The 20,598-nt window shown below is 33.3% G+C and overlaps 1 protein-coding gene and 2 non-coding genes across 4 annotated transcripts in view; all 3 read left to right on the top strand.

Annotated features, from left to right (window-relative positions):
- The window catches only part of LOC142985077 (uncharacterized), a 62,247-nt gene that overhangs the window by 11,786 nt on the left and 29,863 nt on the right, over positions 1-20,598 (top strand). The window contains exon 1 of one of the 2 annotated variants that reach the window (XM_076133017.1): positions 9,777-9,935. The exons of the other annotated variant lie outside the window; for it this stretch is intronic. The gene's annotated coding sequence lies outside the window, so the exon portion shown is untranslated. Of the gene's footprint in view, positions 1-9,776; positions 9,936-20,598 lie in introns of those variants that run through there. 2 annotated transcript variants of the gene reach the window in all.
- Positions 694-766, top strand: TRNAR-UCU (transfer RNA arginine (anticodon UCU)). Its single transcript has one exon. It is a non-coding gene; the product is annotated as a tRNA-Arg (tRNA).
- Positions 2,198-2,270, top strand: TRNAR-UCU (transfer RNA arginine (anticodon UCU)). Its single transcript has one exon. It is a non-coding gene; the product is annotated as a tRNA-Arg (tRNA).

The raw sequence follows: 20,598 nt of genomic DNA, 5'->3' as shown, positions 1-20,598 counted from the left end.
TGTGTTGAAATAAAAAGATAGGTCAACGACTGGCGAACTTTGTAAACTGTTACATCATATTATACCTACTATTTTAAACAGGGACTTAAAGTTTTGTCTTTAGTTATAATGTGTGTAATATACTTACTTCTATTTACTACATTAATAAATAAATAAAAAGCTGAAATTTTTATAAATAATTTACAATAGAAAATTAGAAAACCTCCTTTTGAAAGAGAGAGCTAAGTCCGTTATTCCAAAATATAGTTAAATCTTTAGTCTATTTTTTATTAGAACGACTACTGTCTTATACTTTTTACTACCTTAAATCAATGTAGAGAAACGCTACGAATAATCAAATCATTGTTCATTGACATTTAGGTAGAGCCAGTGAGAAGAGCCCTAACAAAACTCTACACTGTATTATTTATCGCCAAGTACTTAGGTAGGTATTATAGGTACTATATTTTTCAAAATACTTATAAATAAATATAATTAATCCATAACTGTCCCTAAATGAAAGGAGGCCTTGAGTATAAATATACTAATTTTAATTTCGATAACGTCACATACAAAGTCCATTATTAATAACATCACTATTATTGGCTACGATTCGTTCAAAACAAACACAGGTATTTTATATAATGCGTACATACACGTGTGCGTGTGTGAGTGCCGTACAAACTAGTCAACTATTTCGCCGTCTCTCTCATCGTCCCTGTGGCGCAGAGGATAGCGCGTTGGACTTCTAATCCAAAGGTCGTGGGTTCGATCCCCACCAGGGATGCATCAAAAGATGTGCATATCTTTTTGTTTATTTAATTGCCATAAAATAGCTACTTTTGAAAAAATACCCGCAATTTATTAGTTTTATAATAAAAAACAGCGTTAATATTTTTTCGTAGAAAATTTAAAATTATTTTTGTGATATCATATATTGATAAATAAAAAATAGCTACTTTTGAGAAAATATCCGCAATTCATTAGTTTTATAATAAAAAATAGCGCTAATATTTTTTCGTAGAAAATTTTAAATGGTTTTTGTGACATCAAATATTGATAAATAAAATATCGGTAACATAACAATGTTTTAGAAGGTTCCGTACGTTATTTAATTTAAAATGTGTGTAAATGTAATTATTGTGCATGTACGGGAATGGTTTCCTATGTTTTTGATAAATTTCAATTAGTTATGCCAATCATTTAAGAACAATCCTACTTTTATTATTGATGTTTGTTACTCTTTCAAGCAAAAACTACTGAATGGATTTTGATAAAATTTGGTACACAGTTAGTTTACAGCATATTTTGACAGATAAGATATTTAACTCATTTATTAACTGCAAAGAATATTTCGAAAAGAACTAAATTACTAGCATAAGTTGTTAAATTTTTAACTTCCGACATTAACGTTCTGTGAATGAATTTACAAAGGTCACATATTATATAGTATGTTATAGGATATAGTAGTAGACAATAACTATTGTTGGGTATTGTTATTGTACCTAAATAGTTAATTATTGTAATGTACCTCTACTATTGTATTTGGGTAAACCTGTAAAAATAGTTGCAAGGATGAATAAATAAATGAATATAATATTACTCGTGTGTCTTTTACAAACATATAAACATCAGATACAAAGTACAACTGGCTTGTATTATGTATCTCAGTTGCCTATTTATGAAAACCACTTTTCAGTACAGAGTTTCCATTTAAAAAATATGGATTTTTTTACCAAAAATATTTGCGACTTACCTATTCATACATCTAAGTATGTGCTGTCACAATATTTACGGTAGTGATTTTACAAAAATAAGGGATTATTTTAATGAAACATCCTGCATAATCACTATAATGTCATTTCACTCATTATAGTTACTCAGGAGGTATCGTTCTAGATATTATATCGAACATGCTATTGTTCGCTTGGGTCTGTAACTATACTCGAGCTATAACACATGTATACTGTCGTCATAAACAAAAGAATTATAGGAATGTGACAATGTGTAAGTGCGAGAAAGAATCCGATAAAATTATATGACGTATTTCGCACGGTAGTAATAGCCAACTACTCTCAAACGCTATGGTCACGGCTATGGGGCTAAATAAAGGAAAACGTTTTAAAAACGTATTGTAAGGAAACTAAAATCTATTGTTATAGAAAAATAAAGGATCTCTAAAATGTAAAGAACCGCTTTTAAGTACATCGTTGTCATCGTCCCTGTGGCGCAGAGGATAGCGCGTTGGACTTCTAATCCAAAGGTCGTGGGTTCGATCCCCACCAGGGATGCATTATTCTTTTTAGTGTAAAAAGTTATATGAAGTAGCGTCAAGTTTCAATACTAATGTTTAACTTTTTCATTTGATCATGATGCAGCTCGTTGTCTGTTGTTAAGGTCGAGAGAGCGAGAGATTTTAGATTTGATTCCATGGACCCTTCATATTTGCTATACCTGCGAAATAGCGATAATTAAATTAAATTAACTAAATTTGGCTACCGTCAGTCAGTATTCGACCTAAATGAATAAATGATTTCAATTTGGATTATATCTCTGCCAATCTCTGGCTATCATAGGCATAACAATATTGTATTCAAAATCAAAATAATATGTATAAGCCTAAATGAAATATTGTTTTGGTAATTCTGTAAAGACTTACTGCGCAAAGAAGACAATTCGTATGCGAGCTGTGACAGGTTACTTTACTAACAAGAAAACTTTTTAAAATGCACGTACTTCATAAATATATTCTTAGTTATGTTCTATAATTATCATAACCCTACCTAGATTACAAAACAACCTATTTAACATTCAATCAGGTCGATTACTCCTATATTTTTAACCCATCAATGGTTCATGTTGACCGACTGACCGGTAGAGCGGATGCGAACTCGAGTAAAAACTCGATGGTAACTGTCGATACTCGTATGAAGCCGTATGTAGAGCATTGCTTTGTATGGTCGAGTATTACTATTTATAGGTAGAGTACTGTATGTTTCTTGGGCTTGTATGATTGCGTGTGGAGGGAAGTTTTTACCCAATTGTGCAATGGGAGGGTTATGTGTCTTTGAAGGATAATGAGAACCTGTCAAATTGTCAAAATAATTGGAATTGAATAAAGAAGATGGTAAGAAAATTTGTCGTAATCAGTGTCTAAAGTCAGGAACAATTTAGCCTATTCAGCCAAAAATGTAACCAATTTAAATGGTAAGCAGATCGCATGTCTATTCTTAAAAAAGTTAGATAAAAATTGATGTTCATTACATAGATTTTTATCAATAAGGACAATCTAACCGTATTTAAATAACATTGGGTATAAAGTTGATAAAATGTGTTTATATTTAAAATTGTGAAGTAATCATTATTAGTTCAATAGAGAAAACCAAACACTATACAACATTGTCCAAACCAATACACCTGTAGCTCAATTCTCTACTAGTCTCTACGACTATCGACTACCGACAACTGGCTTGTCATCGAGAAATTTTGTATGAAAATCTGAGCAGCGCCTCTGACGGGCGTCGTAGGAACTATTTTGGCAGTACATTCTAAATGTCAAACTTTTGATACTCCACAGTACCGACTGTACAGAATCGTGCTACACCTTCTAAAGTAGTATTAGTTATTCAAAATCTATTCTGGGTTAGTCTACTCAATATTCGTTACCAATACTCCTAAAAATTGGTAAGCATCTTTCAAACAGTCAATGAAAATGAACACATGTGTTCAAAGTAAATAAACGATAGCATGTAGTAACATAGTAAAGAGGTTATGTATATTTGGCGCAGTGGTTTAAGCGGTCACCTCGCCGCAACAACCGTAGCGCCGCGTGTGGTGGGTTCGAATCCCACCCGGGACAAATCTTTGTGTGATGAGCACGAGTATTTGTTCTGAGCCTGGATGTCAATGTATCTATATAAGTATGTATTTAGAAGTATATAAGTATGTTTATCATATATTTGGTTACCATAGTACAAGCTCTGCTTAGTTTGGAATCAAATGACCGTGTGTGAGTTGTCCTATGATATTTATTTGTTGTTTCCTCTTCACGTGTGAAATTAGGTACTTTCACTGGCCCAAATGTTTGAAGTTCGTAATTAGGTATTAGGAGAGAACCGGCTTCTTAATAAGCTTATGAAGCAAGATTTAGGTACTCATTTTAAGTTTTACGAGTATTTTCATCCTTTTTTTAGTTTTTGATGTATCTTTATGATTTACATTTTCTTATAGGGTTTAGGACATTATAAAACTAGACATACTTATCATGCTCAACTTTTCCATAGACAGATGAAGTTCGACAAACTCTTTTAACAATTTTAACACGTATTGCGTATCTAATTACCAAAATTATTTTACGAAAGAAATACACTTTTGAATGAGGTGGACACATCTCAATATTAAGTATAAGAAAAAAAATAAAATAAAAAAATATCATTGGACAACTCACACACGAGAACAGATACCTACTCGTGTTTATCACACAAATATTTGTCCCAGGTGTGATTTGAACCCACAACACGCGGCGCTATGGTTAGTGCCGCATGACGACTACCATAACCACAGCGCCAAACGTGCAGTTATTAAATATAGCAAGAACTGTAAAAAATCACAATCAGGTACAAATCCGGCTGCAACAATCGTAGCTTACAGCTCTACACAGTTCTATATTGCAAAAATCTCACCAAATTTTTCCTAAATAGGTCAAAACAATATCCAACAATATAAACAGTGTAACATAAGTTATTCACAATGGTGCGAACGTTACAGTTCAAGGCTGAAGCCGAACAACAGTCAAGAGCGACCTGAGGTCAAACGATAAGCGTTTTGTAATCTTTCATCTACGAACGTGAGCCTGAATATATTGTTGCTTGTGTATTTTGACTAGTTTATTTCAATAGCGTATAGCTTTTGAAATGGAGCAAGAAATTTTAAATAAATACAGCATTTTTTTCACAAATCTGTAAAATATTTGCCTGTTTATTAATGGAGTAATCTTCAGAGCAGAGAGCTTATTGATATACTCTATGAAGACATACTGTTTTACTAATAAACGATGTGTAAGCTCTGAGTAAGAAAACATTTAATAACCAGTAATAGTCAGAGCTTACCTTTTAATTAAGCGTTAAATCTTTTAAGTAGACAGCTGTTTCATATCATTACCTTAGACGGGAGGAAATCTGTGAATATTATTTAATATTCCTAGGTATTATTGACTTTACTAACATAAACAAGGAGAATTGTCTCGAAATCAGCAAAGTGTTTAAGTCTACCGTGCTAGGAAAGGACGCGTCGACATACCATTCCTTCAAGAATTGATCTATTTGTTTTCTTCCTGCTAAAAGAATCTCAAGTGTGCCGTAGAATCTTAACTCTTTAGTCTAGTATTTCGTATTCATTTGTTTGTGAAAATATTCTCGTCGCAATGCGGGATTAGTCTAGAACCTTAGTTCCCAACTTGTATTAAAATGATACACTTCTCAGTTTAACGACGGTACCCTAAAGAGAAATAACAATAAAGAGATAAAGTTCGGCCTTGAGACAGACCGGTATAACTCTTATACGAATCATAATAATTTACTATATCTCGTATACCTTCCACTCTATATATAATTGTATAAATATATACTTTTTTTATGTATTTCAAAGTCTTATTGACGACTTTTGTAGATAACTTACTGGCTACTAGTTCATTTTCGCGACTCTACCTTTCTTTATCTTGTAAAAATCTTGCGATTTTTTTAAGTGAAGAAAGCCAAATTAGTTTTTATTTTTCCCAGGTATATCTTTGACAAATGGTACTTATACATATTAGTTTAGCCATTTTTGATAAGGAAGAAAAACACATTTTAACGTTCAAAATTTGTATGGAATGTGGTATTAATTTCGACATCCAAACAATTTAAATCAACCTTTCCGAAGGGTACAGCAATTAGCACATTTTATAATCACCGTAATCAAATATTTTGATAATAACGAACACCTAACGGAAGGATTTAAATCAAATTAATTATAAAAAAGGTATTTGCGAGAAGTTGTAGAACTAAAGGTCCTGTTTTCTGTTCTCCAGGAAAGTTTATATACATTTTAACAAGCGGGTTAAAATGTTGCGGGTATAATCCGCGTGTTTCTATAATAATCACAAACATAAGTACAAGTGAAACTGAATGCCTTCCTTTTCTTGAAGTCGCAGTCAGTTAAAAATACTTCTTACGACGTATTTGTTTCTGTTTGTTTCTCTCAACGTTAAAAGTAATAATCCAATTTAACTCATAAGGTTTCTGGTTAAAAATAGAAACATTGACGCATTTCTTTGATTTCGTGATTATCCTTTGACAACATTGTATTGTATACTCACAAAATTTTCTTACGCGCATATCATATAAGCAACTTTGTGCATACGTTTAATATTTTCATAATGTTATGCATCAAGATAGCTGAGTCAATAAAAAAAATAGTACTATTTATTTTAATACTTTTCACCTTATTACCAAGATTATTTCTCACTTGCATCACCATGCATACCTTTATATGCCGTCCTTTTCCCTGCAGTTTTCCTCCACACGTCTAGTCAGTAGGTACTGGCAATGTCAGTAGATTGTTTCCTTAAGGTCACGCTCATTGATGTGACCTCGCTATGACGAAATGTACCAGTGTTTTGACCTGAGATCGAATGATTATAAGTGTTATTTTAGATCTTGAGTAGTTGAGGAAGTATGGTGAAGTAGAAGGCTTAAAAGTCTAACAACGTAGTAGAGAGAGAGTACAAAATTAGTAGCTGTATCAAACAGCCTCTATACTAAGTTGATGGACTACTATAAATTTTCAAGTACTGTTATGTATCCGTAAGTTATTGATTTATTTCTTCGCACATTTCTGGTCTTCAACGTTTTATTACTTTTTTAACGTGTTAAATATTACAGAGGGTGTGGATTTTTCTTATACCTCTGTATTATCACTATTCTTTACCTGTTGCAAATTCAATGCTGGTTGTATGACAGTGTGGGTAACTCCCAATCTTTAATATTTTCTGCATACCTTTTAACCATAGAGGTAAGTAGAGATCGAAGAACGCCACTTAGTATGATCTTTACAAACTTCCCTTGCTTAATACACATTCTCGTCATACAATATATTGTCAATATTCTCATGATTTCTCTACTTTGCGTAACAGTGTTGAAAGCATCTAGGTATCTTTTCACATTAGTGTAAAATAAACATACGCTTATTTCGAAGTCGAGTGTCAACAATTAATAACACGGTACTAAAATTAACAGTTCAAACTATGTATTTTACAGATTTACTTTAAAAGAGACCTATTGATAGCTCAATATAGTAACATAAGATATATTATGTAGAGTTCCAGAATACAACCTTCAACCCCAAAGCAAAAGGATCTAGACCTTCACACAAACGTATATATAGTAAGTACCAATAAAACGGGTCCGGTGAAAACGTCTCTATATTTGTAGAGCGGCCGTTCAAGGTCAGTGCTGCGTTCCGCGCTGCGCCCGCGCATCCTGCTCGTGTGCCTTGTATCATACACACTTGCCATTGTTCGTTCATGATGAAAGTTAATAACTAAAATGTAGAGTTAAAAACTGCAGTCTGATAAAAAAAAACTGTTACCCTGTTACATTTGTACTTATATTTCAAACAGTCGGTATATCTAAATTATATAAATAGTAATTTGATTTAGTTAAATGACGAATTAAGCACTATGACAGCAATGTAGAGTTTTAATGGGTGGCATTTCAACTGGCCTTAATATTATTGTATATCGAGCATAATAATTAATCAGAGAGTATGAAAAAATTGCATTAAAACTGGTTTGAATAAAATAACTAGGTTTTTAATTCATTAAATGAAATCTGTTAATAATATAACACTGGCTATTATTATTATTTTTTTATTTTGAAGGTGTTTTTATATAGAAATATTTTGTTTTAGTAACATCAACATTCATTGCTGTTAAATATTTTAATAATTAATGTGCTAATTATTTTAAAAAGGTGACACATGTGGCTCTTTTATCATAAACATATTCCTTAAAAAAACCTGTGTCAGTATCGCAAAAGTATTTACCCACAAAACCGCTGGTATTTCTAAATTATATAGGTCAGATGTCAACTTGTAATCAAATATACAGTGGGGTATTATTTACTTTACAAAACAATTGTACGAACTATAAATATTATATTACTGCCAATGTTACAAGTCTTGAATGAATAATAATACAGTGTTTAATTTGTATCAAACCGTAAAAATAAAGCTGTTAGAATGGCGGTCATAAAACTCTTACGTTACTGACTGACCCCCGGTTTCTGGGGTACATTTAGCGGTAGTTTATCTATTCAATAGCGTTAAAACTCACACAAAAAAACGCTATTAAATAGATAAACTACCGCTAAATGTACTCAGAAACCAGGTATGACTGATGGACAAAACACAGCTGAAACTACTGAGTTTAAAAAAAAAGAAAATGTGGTATGAAGATTTCTTAGGAAGTGTAGAGCACCACTAAGAGAGGAATTTTGAAACAGCCCAAAATGAGAGAAATTCTACCCAGGAAAAGCCGCAAAACAAGTGACTAATAAACTAGTTTATAGAACTTCTTGAAATCAAAAAAGAACTTCTTAAAAGATAGTATTCTACTACATGTGATTCACTATCAAATACCTATTACCGTAATCACACGTTCTGATAATTCTATCGGTAGGTTATCAATTATCACTGTATACGTCACTTAATGTGATAGCAATTGTATTTCACTAATGGGAAATAACACAAATAGTATCGTATTTTGCGGTTTGCATTATTTTTTTGATATGTAATCAATTTTAGGTCGCCAACCTACAATTGGCCAGCTTGATTGATTTAAGGCCTAATCCCTTCCTCATTACGGGAGGAGACCTTTACCCAGCAGTGGGATATTAATGGGTTAAATTAACTTAACTTCATCAATTTTGTGTCAATTTATTTAAGTCAACGAAAGATATCTGGGCTGGGCATTAGTGCTGCCTTTTTGAGGTTCACATTAAATTCTGCTAAAGTATTTTTGTATATTTTTTTTGAATGTCATATTCAATTCTGCTAAAACATTTTTGGTTTACCAATTTATAAGTTGACCGCATCTGAGATTCCTTAATTTATAATATACGGCCCATTTTGAGCCCATCAAAGAAACCATAAGATGTGATTTGATGCGGAATTGCACTTATGAAAATAACGAATTGCAGGCCTTTATACAAGAAAAGTATTTTGGCTTGTTTATGCGAGTCAGTTCAATAGACAATTTGGGCCAATCATTAGAGTAAAGTCTACCCGCATCAATTCAGGATGTAACAATGTAATCTAACCTGACAGTTTAATAAAACTGCTCCATGGGTCTCCATGTGAACATAATAATAGTAATAGCAGTAATAGCAATAAGTGGCTATTATTTTATCGTACACTTCAGAAACAAAGTAAATGTATAAATTGTGTTATCAAAAATACGGTCAAATTGAAAAACTTATTGAGCTTCCATCATTAGATTTAAACATCCAGTACGTGTTTATTTAGAAACATACTATAAAAGAGTTTGAAGCTAGTTGAACAAGCTAATTTGTTTTTATACCCTTCTTACTTATTAAATCGTTTACCAAACAGTTTCATTTGTAAAGTGAAATTTAAAATTCCGGAGTACCCATAAAAGGTTGCCCACACCTGCAAAAGCATATAGGTCGTGAAAATTAAATTCGCGATCGTGCTAATCAACAGTAATCTACATCGGTCAGTCAATACACAATACAGTAAGTTAGTTATATACTGAAGTAACTCAGTGGATAACAGGCCGCGGCGGCCGATAGACGTGTGTCAGTGTTCAAGAATTACCGTGAAAAATACGATGTTTGTTGTGACCGAAATAAGTGAATTGTGATACAATTTTTTGGATTTATTTACTTTATACTAAAAAGGTATGGTTTTTTCTTCATTTGTGTGTGGTTTTTCGAAGTTTTTTGTGCTATTTGAGGGTACTTTTCTTAAGTTTTCCGGCAAGTAAATATCAGTGTGTTGTGAGTTTTCCTTGATTTGTGACTCATGGTTTTTAAGTTGGTGTGTCACTGTATAACTATTTTGTTTACTTTTATTATTTTATAAAAATGTTAAGAATTTTGTTCGATAATAACTACTCCGAATCTAAATGAATTTACGAGCTTCTGACAGTTTTTATTGAAAAATTAGACAAAGATCTTTTCATCGAAATTACATTATTGCACAAAAGGAGCGGGATATAAGATTATAGCCAGTTTTCTACTGAATAATCACATAACCATTTCTACCGGATTTTTCTAAGTTATTCTAAATGAAAGAACACGGTTGTTGTCCTAGTAATCAGTACCAATATACCTACTACTTATTGCTTTACCACAGTTAATTGCTACAACAAAATACTGTCATTTTTGTACTTTATAATAAGTTGTATCCTTGGTAATCAAAGCTAGAATACTATGTTTAATACATAGTCGAATACTACAATTATATATTATTTTTCTATTTCAAAATAACTTCGGCAGTAGTGATAATTTGTTCCACAAAATTGTCGTCGCTCAAGGTCTTTGAAATAAATTACTTGTTTTTGTGACAATTGTCTGTTTTGTGTTTATAAGTATTGAATAGTATCATCTTTTGTGAGTACAATGTACGTGGGTGTCAGAATAGTCAACCGTTTGAAGGCTTCATAACAATGTAGAAAAACTGAAAATTCCGTTTTAATTTTATCACGAACCTTCGCAATAGAGAATACAAATATAAATACGAACAAAAAATCGCAATCGTTATAAACTATTGAGGTTTCACGTAGACTTTTGTTAAGCTGAAAGTTAGATACAATTCGGATTATTTTCGCTGTTCTTTTCCAGTACTGTTTTACAAGAGAGGGTTGCTGCAAGCTGCACATGAAAGTTAACTGTTTATATTTAGACTGTTTCTTCTCATAATGAAAACCTTAAAATGTTTTTAGTGGAAATAATATCATACAAATAGTGATATTATCGTACTTAGGCTGTAGATTCACTTATATCATCACTTATATCAGCTCCTGTTGTATAGTTATTTTCAAGGCATATTAATGTATCTATATATAAACGGCGATAGTTTAAACTAGTCGTTTATTAGATTTCGCAAACGTCTTTCACAGATTTTGTCCCAAAAAACGCATATTTCTGTTATAAAAACATTTTATAATTAAAAAAATCCTAGTTAGTATCTGCCCCAATTAGTTTGAATAGTCGCGGTTCTACTTTAATCTAAACTTATAGCATCTTAAACCCTTCGATTGACTAATAAAACACTTGTAAACGGATGTGATTAAAACAGCACTTAACCGCTAAATAATTTGATATCTAAGTAATCACCGGCACTTGTCAAATTGCCGCCTTCCTTTCGGTAAGTGGAGGCAACTTTCGCGACGTTATTTATTATGTAGGTTGTGTTATATGGGTTAAACAGCCTTAGCGCGGACATTATATAGATGGGCATAATGACATTTGCACTTTGAATAAATCGTGTCCGTGCTTGAAGAGCCCTGCCTCACTAGGACGCCATGGCAGCGTCGCTGGCTATGTATCCAAGCAGTTAATATTTAAATATATGTTATCTAACTCACGTGACGACGGTGTGGCAACGCGACATTTCAATATTAACTGCTTGGATACGTAGCCAGCGACGCCGCCATGGCGTCTTAGTGAGGCAGGGCTCGAAGGATGTGTAAAAAGTAGGTGTTGTTTTCGCATTCGTTGTTTGTATATTTTAACACTAGATTATTTTTACAGCAAGAAGTGTTCTTAATTAACTAATAAAGCATAGTAATTGTATTAATCAAATAGATATACATTCTTGACATTTTCACATTGAAATGAAAGGTCGATGATATAGAGAGGTAGAGTCCACACCTAGTCCATAATCTAATCTTATCAGTCCATTCATTGTGCGATACAATTCGCAATAGTGCTATTGTTTTGTTTAAAAATACATGCTGAATGAGGTATTTTTCTGTCTACTGCAGCATGAACTAAATATATACTTATCAAATACTAATAAGCATATATTTTACCTGTTTTTTACGCTTTCACAAAACAACAAACCAATAGAGTTGAATTCGGTAAATTATATTCTGGAAAAAACACTCGAGGGGGGTGGGTAGAGTTCTCACCATAAAATTAGAATCATTCTCAATTTAGTGTGTTTATATTTTTAAACTACTTAGTTAGTGGGTTTTACAAACATACATAAAATCGTGCCTTCTTCCCATAGTTATTAGGCACCCCAGTAAGTAAGTAAGTTTTAACTTAGCAAAAGAATTTCGTGACCTCTGTTGTCCTTGAAGTAGAGCCTCCTGCATTATTAAACAACTGCAGTACGTATAACCTAGACTGGTGACTGAAATATTAACCCTGAAAATATTCCCGCACTTTGCTGTAGACAATTCAGATTTAGTGTTACAGATACAAAACTATTGTTTCATGATTATACTATATCTAATTGTTTTAAAAATGAATGTCTATATGATATAAAACATTGGTACATTGTGAAACATTGTAAAGGATATTTTCAGAAAGAAAATGAAACTAATTACTGTCTAAAAATGTCGCGTCATTGTGATAAACTGTTTTCTTTAATTATTGTTTATAAGCGGCATCGTTTTGTTTATTTTATTTATTTATTTATTTATTTAAATTTCTTATACAAAATTTGTATAAAGGCGGACTTAATGCCAAAGGCATTTTCTGCCAGTTTATAGCAACAGCCAGAAAATTATCTACCTTTAATTTCAGAAAATTGAAAATCCTGTTGTGTATATATACGTTATTCTTCAATAAATACAAGACGTAATTTGGTTCTACCAATACGCAAATGTTACTTACGGTTCCAACATTATAATGATTGAACAATCTGTCGAAAAGTCAAGCTTATTTTCTGACAAAAGTTACTTGACGGAGAAAACAGTATTTTTAAATGCCAAAAAAAAATCCCTAACTATTATCTATCTGATCTAAATATCAATCCAACCAAATATACTCAACATAAAAAAAAAACTATACCGATCCAATAGCTACAAACGGAATAAACAAACAAAACAAGTTTCTACTACGACTATAAAATATAGTAACGTGACTATATAACACGGATACTACACAGATAATATCTACTAATATTATAAAAATACGAAAATAACTTTGTCTGTTTGTGTCTTCTTTATGCCTAAACCACTAAACCGATTTGGATAAAATTTTGAACAAAGATAGCTCGAAACCCGTGAAGTGAAAGGACATAGAGCCATTTTTACATGCATAACATCACTCCTGATATACTTGAAGATTTAAGTGTATGAAATACACTCACGTTTTGCCTTTAACAAACATAGTCTCATGAATTAGGGGGCAAGGCTATTGCCATTTACCGGGCACCAAAGAAAATATCTTAATTTTTTTTTTCATTTAAAAAAAATATACCGGAGGACTCACGGCAGCGGGAATAATGCTATTAATATGCCTTAAAACTTTAGTCAACGCGGACGGAATCGCCGACAAGAGCTAGTTCTATATACATCTGTATATTATTATAGTATTATTTAATGGCCGATGATACCGGTTGTAACCTTGACTTATTTTTCAATGGGCTATATCGTGCCTCTGCTTTATCAATATTTTTTTTATTGAAGTACAAATTATTGTTAGATGAGTCATCACAAAAACTTTTTTATTGTATAAATGTATAATACCTAATGGTTTGTACGTGGCTTTCTGTCGCTAGATTCTCTACTATAACTATCGACCACCGATAACCGACTAGCTATCGAGAAATTTTACATGAAAATCTGTTTAGCGCCTCTACTGGGCTCCGTAAGAACTATTTTGGCAGTACATTTTAAATTTGAATCTCTCGATACTCGACAGTACCGACTACTACCGAGCTCCTGAAACAATGTAGCTTAAACACAATTGCTCTTTGCGTCGTGCAGTCGGGTAAAATATACGTTCTTAGTAAGTTGCCTTTACTGTTCGGTTATGATGATTTTGAGGTAAGCAAAGTAAACACGGTCAATATTTTGGTGATCAGCCATTTATAGGGTTTCATACCCAAGTTTCCATTTACGTTTAATAATAATAAATCTATATATACAACAATTAATTACTGTTCGTTAGTCTCGCTCAAACTCGAGAACGGCTGGACCGATTTGGCTAATTTTGGTCTTGAATTAGTTGTGGAAGTCGAAAAGAAGTTGAAAATGCGCGGTATTAAATAATAACAAGAAAGCGTGAGCTGAGCTGCGCGGGTCAACTAGTGGTAAAATAAAAATATTAAAATAATTGCCACGAAAATAATACCAACGAATTATCGAACACAAATATATTGAAATGTTTTTCCTAAACTCTGTTTACTAATTATTCTATTTTTAGCTAATACCGTGAGAGAATCCAATATGGTATCGTAATTATCATAATTATCTTAACGACGCAATCAATAGCTCGTGTGTCGTATGAATTTATAATCAGCGAATAACTTAGGAGCTGTGTTTCTTCATTGTATTTAGAACTACGGAAACTTAAGCCTAAAATATGTAAAACTAGCTACCGCCCGCGACTTCGGCCGCGTGAAAAAAAAATGTAGTAAAAAGTATGTGTTAATCTAGGTTTGAAACTATCTGTGCATCAAATTTTATCAAAATCCGTTCAGTAGTTTTTTCGCGAAAGAATAAGAAATGAACATGCATACATCCTCACAAACTTTCGCATTTATAATTAGTAGGAAGTTCAAGGAAGTATGTCTTTTAAGAAGGAAAAAAAATCACACTGAATGCTACTAAGTTGTCGAACTGTAGACAAAGTACGTAATGCCACATAAGCAATTCAAAAAGTATTATGATAATTTTATGCTAAATGCAGTCGTCAGATGCTAAAAACCTGAGCGTGAAAATTCCGAAACTGTTTTAAAAATTGTTCTTCTCTGATGACAGTCATCAACTCCCACTGATGGTCCTTGACAGCTTTTCTCTCTACTCTATGGCTAATGGCAGCCATCTTAATATTTCAGTAACACGCAATACAATATAATATTTCGTTCTCACAAATCGTGATACCGTGAATAATTATTTAGAAAGTTGGTCGAATTCGGCTTTAAGCTTTTTTACGCAAATCTTAATCTCAGTTTCGCAATAAAGGTTAACCGCGGTTTTATGGTGCCATTGACTTTTTGTGTATGACATAATTTCGGTTAGTTTTGTAGTTTAAAGCGGTTGTTTTATTGTTTTAACTAATACAAATAGCGGAATTAATTTTATATGCATGTTAGAGTTACATGATTATGAGTTACTAATCGTTCACTGTTAAACACTGTGACTTTTCTTGAAAATTCTGATATTACCGATGGTTAGTCAAACTTAAATAATTAAAATAAATGCAGGATGTTTCTTCCTCAAGAAGTTAAGTTTCATAGCCATTTTGCCAACTGACATACATAGCAGCCCTGTATTTAAACTTTGTGGTACTTTTTAACCATATTGGCAATACTGCTTATGTTTGGAAAATAAGCAGTAGGTATAGTGCCGCTTTTCTAATAACAATGTGCAAATCTCAACAATAAATAAACCTATTGAGACAATAATAAACATATTGCTCAGCGATTGTCCAGTCCATTGATTTCTGATCGATGACTCACTTCAACGACAATGACACACGGTCTACTGTCATGGTGTCAGCTATGTCATCGCACAATTGAATGAATGAGTGTAGTTATTGTTGGGAATTTGATACAGATAATAATAGATAATATGGTCATTTGTAGTTGTATATGATTTAATAATGTGAAGTGGAAAAACTCGGAAAAATTTCCGTGACAATTAAAAATTACACACAGTAGCGCGATTCTCTACAGTCGGTACCAATAAGTATCGAGATTTTGACATTTAAAATGTACTACAAAAATAATTCCTTCGATTGCCGCCAGAGACGCTGATCGGATTTTTAAACAACATTTTTGGATAGCTAGCCTTTTCGATAGTCAACAGTGCCGCGACAGACAGACAGATATCGCGCTACAGTACGTATTTCTGAAAGGTTAAACTGATTCCAAATGTTTTTATTTGAAAATTGTTCGGTGGTGTTAGAGGCTGCATCCTATAGATAATTCTACGCCTGGTTTAATTTTAATTTAAATGAGATGATACATAAAATTACTTTTACGTCTTTACGACTCTTATGTCAGGACTAACAATAAGTAATTTGTGCCAATTCTCATAACGAGTGGTGAAACTCGGTGCCACTGAAACTCTGGCTTAGTATGTTTATTACCTAGTTATAGACTATTCACAGCTTAATTTTATCTTTAGAAACCTACATCTATACTATATATTTTGCAACGTGGAATATTCAATCCTTTTTTAATATTATGCTTTTGCAGACGACAATAAAAAGTTAATTTTTATCTAGAAACAGAGAGCAGAAAATTTTGAAGTTGTTCCTATATGCTATTTCTCTAATTTATTCATTACTACTATTAGGCAGAATCGGATAAGGGTGCCTTATATTATTGCACCATTGTTCGACCGACATTTTCTAACGAAAATTATTGTGATAAGCAACTTATATTCGTTTTCAATGGTTATAGTAAGGCTTTTGTTTGAAAAGGATTTAAGATCTATCTCAATTCCTTCTACCTGAGTTTTCGGTCCACAACCTCGACCTTCACTTTCAATCTAAGCGAAAACTTCCCAAAAACTGCTAACTAAATAACCAAGAGTCAACAACCTGGTTAATTCAGTTAACTAATTGCAACGTACAGCGGTGGGACACGGTCGCTACGTACGAACAATACGGATTGTGTGCATGTCCGGTTTTACTTAGATAAACACAAACAGTACTTTACGTGTAAAACAGGTGATGTATGGTCAGGTGAGAGAGTAGGTCATGTTTTGATTTTGTGATCCTTTACAAATTATCCTTTTTTTTTTCTTTTTACTTTTCCTTTGGGCTTCTGTTTATGAGTACTCTACATTCGTTCATAGAAAATGTCGTTTCATTTTACAATTTACTAGGCCTGTCTTTTATGTATTTCTTAACTACATTATGTAACTTATGTATTTATAACTGCCTCTGTGGCGCGGTCGGTAGTGTATGCGGCTGCCGTGCGAGAGGTCTCGGGTTCGAATCCTGAGATTTTCTGTTAAGAATTTCTTAGAAATTGCCTTGAGTTGGGAAGTTGAGGTCGAAGACCTCCGTGCCTCGGAGAGCACGTAAAGCCGTCGGTCCTGCGCCTGACCTCTCACTGGTCGTGTCGGTTATCCGTCCCACCGGGCTATGAGAGTGATGGAATAGAGAGTGTACCTGTGTATTGTGCACACACTTGGACACTATAAACAAAGCCCTGCATAGAGGGCCAGTTTCAATGAAACTGACCGCCGTAGCCGCATATCGGCTAGGAGGACATTATTATCATTATTATTATTAACTACTCTATAGATTACTACATAGTCAAATATAAATGTACATTTATCGGGAAAAATAGGATGAAATAAAGTTATCTTAGGTCAGTTTAGCTGGCCTGCAATGTAGGGATTTATTGATACACGTGTTGTCAGGTTGAACGTCTATATTGTTCTCTCCTATAATACTAAGACATATACAATTATATAAAAGTATACTTGAATAGGTAGGAGTCACGTCACACACACTACAAGCCTGATGAAAAGTCTCCGTCCTTTTAAAAACTTAAAGAATAATATCGATGTCCTCGCGAGATATACTCTAAAGCAGTGGTTCCCAACCAGTGGTCCGTGGAAGCCAAAATATGGTCCGCGAATATTTTTAATATACTTACATAGTGGTCCCTGCTAACCAGAATAATATCCCGGACTAAGAAAAGGTTGGGAACCCCTGCTTTAAAGCAATGATTGTTGTTCATTACACATTTCGAATAGTCACCGACCAATATAATCCTACAAACAAAAATAAATTAACTTATTTTCTCCAAGAATAACGTTTTTCAACAGCAAAAAAGCATGGAAAAAAGTGTCCAGTTAATTTAGTGTGTAATTAAAAGTTCGAGCAATAAAACAAGGCCTTTTACTTTCGCGGATATACTTAATAAAACGTGGTGTAACGTAATAATGTCTGTGCCAGTTTTAATAAAGAAATATTCATCTTTATATATATAATTCTTCTGTAAGTGTGTATGTCACTGAACTTCTTTTAAACGACTGGACAGATTTTGATGATTTTTTTTGTGTGTGTTCAAGGGGATCTGAGAATGGTTTAGATTATTAAAAAAAGTTTTCAATTTTCAAATTAAAGACGTGTAGACAGGACAACGTCTGTCGGGTCCGCTAGTTAATATCTATGTTATTTGTTAGTTATTAATCGTGGTAATTAATTAAATATATTGTATTATAAACAGCCTCTTTGGTATGGATGGCAGTGTACGACTGATGATAACTGGATTCTATTTCCGGGTCGACGCTAGTGGTCTTTTCAAATTTATTTACGACTGATCGTAACAGGATTCTATTTCCGGGTCGACGCTAGTGGTCTTTTCAAATTTATTTTCGTTTTAGGTATAACAGAAGTGAATCGAAATAAAAGATAAATACCAATCACATAGAACTGTATAAGTATTAGTCACAATCTTTAGCAAAGTAACAAGGTTTTTAAACTAAATCACTTCAACAATGATTTACAGAATAATGAGATGTAAGAAAAATACAGTCTAACCATTGAAACGGGCCTAGAATGAGCTCGCAAGGCCTTTTAGAGACAAGATCAAGAGCGTATCCCTCACTACCCTAACCGTCAAAATCAATCAGTCCCTAAACTATTTACCTGATTTGGATGAAATTTAATCCATTCCTGTCTTATAGAATCATCATAAAATGAAACTCACAGAAAATAAAGTCGTTCCATGAAATAGGAACCAATAACCCATACATCATACGAACACAAAACATTGAAACAATAAATATCAAAATGTCATACTTTAAGAGCAGTGATAGCCGAGTGGTATAAGTTGACACCTCCCACGCCAGTGGTCGCAGGTTCGAACCCGAGGCAACACACCAATGACTTTTCGAAGTTATGTGTGTATTAGAAATAATTATCACATGCTCCAACGGTGAAGGAAAACATCGTGAGGAAACCTTGCATGCCTAAAATATGTTTAAAACATTTATTGAGGGCATTCAAAGTCCCCAACCCGCACTTGGCCAGCGTGGTGGACTCAAGGCCTAACCCCTCCCTCATTACGGGAGGAGACCCTTGCCCAGCAGTGGGACAGTAATAGGTTAAATTTTTTTTTTTTTTTATTTTCATACTTTTACACTTCTTACATAATTACTATAAAAAATTGCCTTTTATACTGATAACATTTATCATTTTATCCAATAAAACTCCTACGTAAGACTGTTTGTAACGAAATTTCTAAAAAACAACTCGACAACACCATAACCTCTGCTGATCCTCTTTTTGTATGCGCACGCGCATCTTATCTGCGGTCACGATCTATCGTGATACAAAACCATTTTTTGTCTCTCTCTAACACGGATTAGTATTTCGTAAGTATTAGAAATGTATTTGTTGTATCATCACGGTTCTACGTCAAGGGTGTAAGTTGACTAAGTCTTTACTAAAATTTGTATTAAAATTGCTTAAGAAAAAGGTCTTGCTTTTTGTTAAAAAGACTACTTCAACACTAAGAATTGCTCTTGTGTCGCGGGGACTTTTACAAACATAACATACAAACAACGGGCATAAAGTACAACCACACCCGAAACCGATAATGTCCCGTGTGGGAATCGAACCCACGATCTCCCGACGCAATGGTAGCGGCGTGGTGACCTAAACCACTGCGCCACGGAGGCTCTTGGCTTTGGCACTAATCCGATGGAGGGAATATATCGCCCCTAGTTTGTTTCCTCCTGTAGTTTGTTTTTAACTCCAGAAGCTAAGACATGCCTCTGACTTGAACAGTTTATAGACATCCAATAATAACATCTATCGAGATTTTTAATATCAAAAAACTGATCAGCGCCCCTAACGTCGTCCAAAAGAACTAATTTTCAAGTATTTAAAATTGAAACGATCGCTACTTGACATTATATTGTCAATGTTAAATTGCTCTCAACCAGATATTCGGGAATCAAACCTGGTGATACAAACTATTTATCAGTTAAACTGTACCATTGGAGTCTTCGATAATTATCTTCCATCGTCGTTTAAACGTACTTACAGTGAAGTATTGAGAATTGTGATGTAATCTGAAACTCAGCGTGACTTCTCCTCATTTCTTTTTTATTTTTTTTTTTTTTATTTTTTATTTTATTTAGGGAAAACAAACAGTTACACACTTTTCTTAATAATAAATATTAACAAACAGTTTTATACAAATGTGTAGCTCACAACGTTATCCACGTATTAGTAAAGAAATATTGAATATAGTTAAGCAAACTCGGGTGCACCCAGTTAAAACTAAAGAATATATACAGGGTGTCCCATAACTCAACGATAATCCGAGACAGGATGAAAGGTGAAGTCATACCGGTTCTAGGAAAAATAAAAAAAAAATTCCATATCACTTAGTTCAGCAATAATA

Source organism: Anticarsia gemmatalis, chromosome 2 (genome assembly GCF_050436995.1).
Source record: "Anticarsia gemmatalis isolate Benzon Research Colony breed Stoneville strain chromosome 2, ilAntGemm2 primary, whole genome shotgun sequence".
NCBI classification, from domain to species: domain Eukaryota; kingdom Metazoa; phylum Arthropoda; class Insecta; order Lepidoptera; family Erebidae; genus Anticarsia; species Anticarsia gemmatalis.
This window is presented reverse-complemented; position numbering and strand designations above follow the sequence as displayed.